The sequence below is a fragment of the Myotis yumanensis genome, unplaced genomic scaffold (genome assembly GCF_028538775.1).
Source record: "Myotis yumanensis isolate MYYU_CA2020_CCGP unplaced genomic scaffold, mMyoYum1.0.hap1 SCAF_12, whole genome shotgun sequence".
Classification (NCBI taxonomy): Eukaryota; Metazoa; Chordata; class Mammalia; order Chiroptera; family Vespertilionidae; genus Myotis; species Myotis yumanensis.
In genome coordinates, this window is record NW_027223763.1 from 55541821 (window position 1) to 55549189 (window position 7369).

At 43.8% G+C, this 7369-nt stretch overlaps 1 pseudogene; it reads left to right on the forward strand.

The window, feature by feature from the left end:
• The first annotated feature begins 1156 nt into the window (after positions 1-1156).
• LOC139021361 (U2 spliceosomal RNA) lies at positions 1157-1274 on the forward strand (annotated as a pseudogene).
• The last annotated feature ends 6095 nt before the right edge of the window (positions 1275-7369 follow it).

Sequence of the window (7369 nt, forward strand, 5' to 3'; positions counted from 1 at the left end):
CAGGCACCCCAGTGGGGACCCCACCCTGAAGCAACAAGATGGCGGCTAATTTGCATACTGAAGGCAGGCGGCAGCAGGCAAGGCTGTCTGCGGTCTGGGACCCGGATCTGTGACCCTGCCAGGCGGGATCAGCGGAGCCTCGAGGCCTCCCGGCACCGGGATCAGCGTGACAGGGGGCAGCACCCAAACCCCCTGATTGCCCTGCGGCTCTGTGTGTGACAGTGGCAGCGCCCCAACCCCCCCACGGGCCCTGCTCTATGTGAGACGGGGTAGAGCCATACCTCCCCATCGGCCCTGCCCTGAGTGTGACAGGGTGTGGCGCCTCAACTACCCCCCCCCCCCAATGGACCCTGCTCTGTATGTGACAGGGGGCAGTGCCCCAGCTCCCCTATTGGCCCTACTCTGTGCGTGACAGGGGGGAGCTCCTCAACCCACTGATTGGCCCTGCTCTGTGTGTGACAGGGGGCAGCTCCCCAACCCCCTGATCAGCCCTGCTCTGTGCATGACAAGGGGGAGCTCCCCAACCCCCTGATCGGCCCTGCTCTGTGCATGGCAGGGGGGGGGTGCCCCAACCCCCCAATCGGCCCTACCCTGAGCGTGACTAGGGGTGGCATCACAACCTCCCCATCTGCCCTGCTCTGTGCATGACAGGGGGCGGCGCCCCAACTCCCCAATCGGCCCTGCTCTGAGCCCGACCAGGGGCTGCACCTAGGGATTGGGCCTGCCCTCTGCCACCCAGGAGCAGGCCTAAGCCAGCATGTCGTTATCTCCCGAGGGGTCCCACACTGCGAGAGGGCACAGGATGGGCTGAGGGACCCCCTCTGCCCCCCGAGTGCACAAATTTTTGTGCACCGGGCCTCTAGTCCTATATAATAAAAGGCTAATATGCAAATTGTCCCCTCTACTGGGAGTTCTACCAGGAGTTCCACCAGGGGGCGGGGCTGGCCAGACAACCACCCTCAGCCCCTCCCTCCACCTTCCCCGCCCCCAATCTCGCTCCCCCACTCCCACTCCATGCATGAATTCCTGCACCAGGCCTCTAGTTTCTTATAAAAAGCATAACCTGAATCTAATCATAAGGAAAGATCAGACACACTCAAATTGAAAATCATTCTATAAAACAACTGGTCTGAACTCTTACAAAGTGACAATGTCCATTCCTTCTCAGCCTTTTGGCTGAGATCAGGTGAAGTATCTGTTCTTATCAGGTTAATATCTTATTAGTCATCTATCTGAGTACCCTCAGGGTTGGGGAGGGAGAGGCAAAAATAAATAAATAAATGAAATGAAAAAGTGACAAGGTCAAGAGAGACCCAGAAAAGGCTTAATAATCATTCCAAGTTGTAGACAACAGTGATATATAGAGTATGACTCTGGGTTGGATCCTAGACCAGGAAAACAAAACTGTCATAAAGGATATTATTGTGACAATTGACAACACATGAATTTAGACTATGAGTTAAAAATAGCATTGTATCAATATTAAATGTTCTGATTTTTATCATGATACTGTGGTTATATAAGAGACTGTCCTTGCTTCTAAGATACAAACTATATTATTTAGAGGTAAGAAAACACAATGTCCCCAACTTACTCTTAAATAATTCAGAAAATACACAAATATATAAAAATGTATAGAGAAAATGATAAAGCAAATGGGGCAGAATATAAATAATACATGATTATATCTCAAAATAAGTTACAAAGAAGTTTTTTAAAGTTTAACTATCCACAATACCACATGATTCAGTCCTATGTATACATGTTTATCAACATAATTAGAAAGCACAAGTTAGGAACTACAAACTATGTACAGTGGGGCCTTGACTTACGAGTTTAATTCGTTCCAAGACCGAGCTCGTTAAGAAGCTCATTAAGGAGCTCGTTAACTCAAATTACTCTGTCAACTCAATGCAAAAAATCAGCCCAGAGACAAGACAGCTGGTATCTCAAAAAATTCGTTAGTCGGGACACTCATAAGTCAAGGCCCCACTGTATTAAAGTAACATAATGAAAGTATTAAAGTAATATAATTAAAAGTATCAAGATCTTAGCATGTGATCCTGGATGAAATTCAAATCAATATATGAGCGTGTTGAATATATTGTCAATAGCTGTCATTCACACAGAAGATATTGCATTCTTGAAATCATATCCTTTCAATAGATTTTGGCCCAAGACACAACACAGGAAATTATCCGAGTTTGTGGAGTGGGACATCCCCAAATGAGCAGTCCCGTCATGGCTGATATTGCATCTCACTTTTTACTTGAGTTCACGGCATGGAAAAGTAATTCATCTCCCTGAATATGTTTCATAAGAAAAACAGAACTCCTGAAATTCTTTTCCAAGTACTCCTGGAGCAACAGTAAGTTCTGTATCCAAAATTTGAAAGGCGCTTTTTACAACTTGAAATCCCACTGTCCAAGAGTACCCTGTGAATTATTTTTATAAAACTAAAAGTTGAATAATGTCCCCTCCCCCAAAAACCAATTTGAGGCACATTCCTACACAAGTCAGAAGACTCAATCAGCATTGTACCTATTGGTCTTCCTGATTAACAGGATCCCACCCACTGTACTACATGGCGCTGATGGGCCACAGCATCATTATAAAATAATTTCTGGAATAATAATTCATCTTGTATAGCAAGATGAATTTAATGCTATACATATGCATAAAAAAGTGGGATTTTAATCTAGGCACAACAGCAATACATTCTTTTTCTACAAATCTCAAAAATAAAATAAAAATCACCCATAATCTCAGTCTCCAAATATAATGTCATTGTCAAAATTCTTGTATGTTTCCTATCAGCATAAGCCCATATATCTCTCCAGCCATCTCTCCACAAGAGGGAACATGCTTGCAGACATCAGTCTCCCTGGAGACCTTTTTGCTGACAGGAGTAGATACCTTTCTGATGTTTTTCATTCCCACCCCACTCTCCACTGGGTATCCTACCACCTACAGCTCCCTTCTTATTCACAGCTCCTGATCTATTCCACTATTTCCCAAAATTTGACCATTTATGTACCATCCTTTATGACTTTTCCAATTACCATACACAATCAGAGCATTGCATATGCAGTCTTTACATGGCTGTTTTTCCAACTATAAGCATGTACTTAGACTTTTTTTTACATATTCCTATCATGACCACTCAAATGCAAGGTGGAAAATTATTTCCATGACACGGAAAAACATCCCGACCAATGGTGGAGATGTTTAAGAACATTTCTCAAGTTTCGTTCACCAGCGGGAAAGTCCTATATAGACCGTCAATGTTACGACCATAAAGCAACCGTGAGGCTCCTCCTCTTCCTCCTCCTCCTCCTCGTAAGACCTCACTGAGGAGTGATCACTATTATTAGCGAATGCACCATAGCTCTGTGTCAGGACTTCCACTTTCTCTGTTTGGTGTTTCTTGGCTCATAATCTCAATTACTCAATAAGGTAGAGTTATAGTTTCTAGGATAGATTTTTTTCTCTGTACGAAGCTAGCTCACCTCTATGAGCAATCCTTCTGTTCCATTAGCCCCTTTGCCACTAAAAACAACTTCCCACATCACAACTGGCTTCAGCCTTCTCTCCCACATCAACTCCTTCCTGTCTGTTTCTCAAACACCAGTCACTTTGCTCTAGACCAGGGGTCCTCAAACTTTTTAAACAGGGGGCCAGTTCACTGTTCCTCAGACCGTTGGAGGGCCGGACTATAGTTTAAAAAAAAAACTATGAACAAATTCCTATGCACACTGCACATACCTTATTTTGAAGTAAAAAAACAAAACAGGAACAAATACAATATTTGTATTTCCATGTGGCCTGCGAGCCGTAGTTTGAGGACCCCTGCTCTAGACCAGTGGTTCTCAACCTTGGCTGCACATTAGAATCACCTGGGAATCTTTTTAAAATCCTGAATTCTGTTTCTTCATTATGGGTGGGGCCATAACAAAGATTCCCAGGTGATTCTAATGTGCAGCCAAGGTTGAGAACCACTGCTCTAGACATTGTTGCTTGAACATGCCAATTGTTCTCCCATCTCCTTGTCATTCCTTCCTCCCAGAAGAGCCTTTGGGTTTTTCCTCTATAAGTTGAAATTAGACAGATAGATAGATCTCCTTACCTTCCCTCATTCTCACAGTCAAAAATATCTTTCCTTCCTCAGCTCTCCTAAAACACTTCATTGGATCTCAATTAATGCAGTTTCCTTTCAAGGTGTTGTTATGCATGTTTTTGTTTTATTTTTTAATGTTTCATTCTCCAAAGGGAGAAACATTCCTGAAAATGTAGCTATGCTTTAGTCTTCACTATTACCATGGAATTTTAAAATAGCATCCTGATTATATTAAATGTCTGTGCAATAAATGAACTGATAAAGTTAAATAGAAAACTGTTAAAAGGCTTTGAACCAAGTACACAAAGCAAAAGGCAAACAAACTATGGACAATCTGTGAGCTAAATTAATTATTCAGAGTATAAAAACCACGGAGATGATGTGCAACTTTAGTTTTGCAGGGGAAGACAAGCCTCAATATATGTTTGTTTTATTCAAGGTTACACTATTTCCAGAAATAATATTGGCCCAGGAGACATCAACCTCTTCCAAGTTTTGTACTGGCTCCACCTACCACTTATATTCTTTACTTATGAAGGCCCCTGCAGAGGAATGGCTTTGTCAGGCGCAAAATGAAAATGTGAAGCCCTTCGTTTAAAATTGAGCTTGAGGATAGGGACAGCAGAATACAGAACCCAGTGCAAGGCTCCTCTCAGCACAGGGCCGAGTGGCAGTGCGTGTCTCAAGCCTTGGAAGCCAGCACTGTCTGCATAAACTGTCTGTAGTTTTTCATTCTTTCCATTGAGTTAAACACCAACGATGCTCACACAAAGTGAATACCAATTTCCCAATAAACTCTCACAAGAAATGGAACGAAAAGAAGGGCCCAGAATTTTTTAATTCTTTTCAGACCTTTAGCCAAGTGTCTTTCTTCTCCCAGGCAAGAATGCTCTGGATGACATATATATTTCAAGTCTACTTTTAAATTATTTTTTTCTGGGTTCCCAATCATGCAACAATATGCTTGCAAATGTTTTCCAAAAGGAGAGTGAGGGATGCTTTATTACATTGCAGTGTCAGTTGATGAATATTTTACTTTTTTGGGTGTGTTCTGGATCCTGTTTGTCTAAAGTTTTGCTTAACTAAAACGATAAAATGAAAAGAAAGAAAGAAAGAAAGAAAGAAAGAAAGAAAGAAAGAAAGAAAGAAAGAAAGAAAGAAATGAGCCTTCTCAGACCATCTCAGGCTCTAACAGAAGAAAATCCCTTTGCAAGAAATTTAAATGCACAGAATGAACTCTGGCTTTATAAGGCCCATTATTTTAAAAAGCATTTCATCTCCTAGCTGAGCCCGCAACCTGAGCCTTTCAGTGGGGTGGGAAATGAGGAGGGAAGTGGTGGGGAGGGAGGAAGAGGAAGACCAAGGCCAACAGGAGAGCCCGCCAGAGGTATGCTGGGTTATAATTAATGGCAAGAGGTTACAACTTGCAGCTGACATCAGTTACAGTAAAAGGTCAGCCTCCCACCGCAGTTTGCATTTACTGATTTAGAAGGGAGTCCTCCACTGTCTGCAGTCTTCCCTTCCCCCACTCCCTCCGCTTGGCCGGCTCACTGATCCCTTTCTTCACTCCCACAAAGATTCCTTTTCACCCTTCACACAAACAGACACCCACAACCGTACCCACGCCCTCTCATGCTCACTCCCTCAGAGGATGCTCCGTGTACAGTCAGGGGAACCACAGCTTTGGAATGCTGCTGCCAAAACCAAAGGCATGTTCTGCCAAGTGCCCTCCCCCCCCCCTCCCCCGCTTCCAGGGCCACTTGGAAGGACAAAGGGGACAATAAGCATCAAAGGATGTTCCCTGCAGAGCAAAGAGCAATTTTGGTGTCAAAATCAGTTTATCGGGAGCACTCACGCCTTGAGGAATCTCTGCCTCTGGTGGAAATGGGACAGGGGACTAGGCTGGATGTAGGTGGAGAAACGGCCGCTGGGGAGTTTCTGGAACCTCTGCTGTCAGCGCTGGTACAGACACAGTCTCTGCGGAGCAGGGGACCTTCGGATACCTGGGATTTCTCTCTTCATCCCAGGCTCCTCTCCCCTCTGAGCCCAATGCTGCTCCTCCAGAGGGAACATGCTTGCAGACAGTCTCCTTAGATGCCCTCTTGCTGACAGGTGCCAATTGGCAATGCCTTTCTGATGTTCTCTTTCACCCCACACCCTGCACTGGGTGTCCTACAACCTCCAATGCTCCAGGACACCATTCTTATTCAAAGCTCCCCACCAGCTACCCCACTGTTTCTCAGAATCTAATCATTTATGAACCACCCTTCAGGACTTTTGACATTTCCAGGTACCACTGATGCCCTATTCACTACTGAATATTTCACTGACTCACTTTTTTAACTTAAATATATGTATATGTATATGTATGTGTATATATATATATATATATATATATATATATATATATTTCAGAAAGGAAGGAGGAGGGAGAGATAGAAACATCAATGATGAGAGAGTATCATGAATCGGCTGCCTCCTGCAAGTTTGACTTTTCTCCCCTGAATTAACCATGAAGGCATGCCTCACACTGGGGATAGCGCCTGCAACCCAGGCATGTGCCCTGATGGGGAATTGAACTGGGCTAAATATATGCATTTTTAATGGAAAGTTTTCATCACTACTAAATGGAAAACAGTATCCCTTGCAAACAATAGAAGAGAATATTTAAGTAAATAGATTAGAAGAATAAGAAAGTATTCACTCAGAGACAGAGACCTCCAAAAGCCATCTTGCTTAACATATGATATTGCACCCTCTTTGGGAAGCATTCTTCTTACTGGGCCTACTTGAGCCAATCAGCTAGTTTAACCAATTTGTCCGCATTGAGATTTCATCCATCAGTGTGTCTTCACCTAGTATCCTTCCCAGCTGCATATTCCTGGATGCCTTCATGGTTAATCCAGGGGAGAAAAGTCAAACTTGGCAGAATCTGGACATTTCATGGCTGTGACTGGTAGCCCTCCGCCTCTCTTTTCCAAGCTTTATTCTTAAAGACTGAGGAATGATTGGATTAATTAATCAATAGACCTCAGATGCTGAGCAGGGCCAGTGGGAAAGACATTCTGGATCTTTCAGGGTTCTGTCAAATCCACTATTAAGTGAGGACCCTCACTGTGCAACATGGCCATAAAGAGGGCTTTTCATTGATTCCACAAGTATCTAGAGTTCCAATGAGGGCTCAGGCCCAATGCCTGAGATCTCAGTAGAAATTCAGAATGAGAATTCACCGCGAGGAAGAACTGAGTTGAA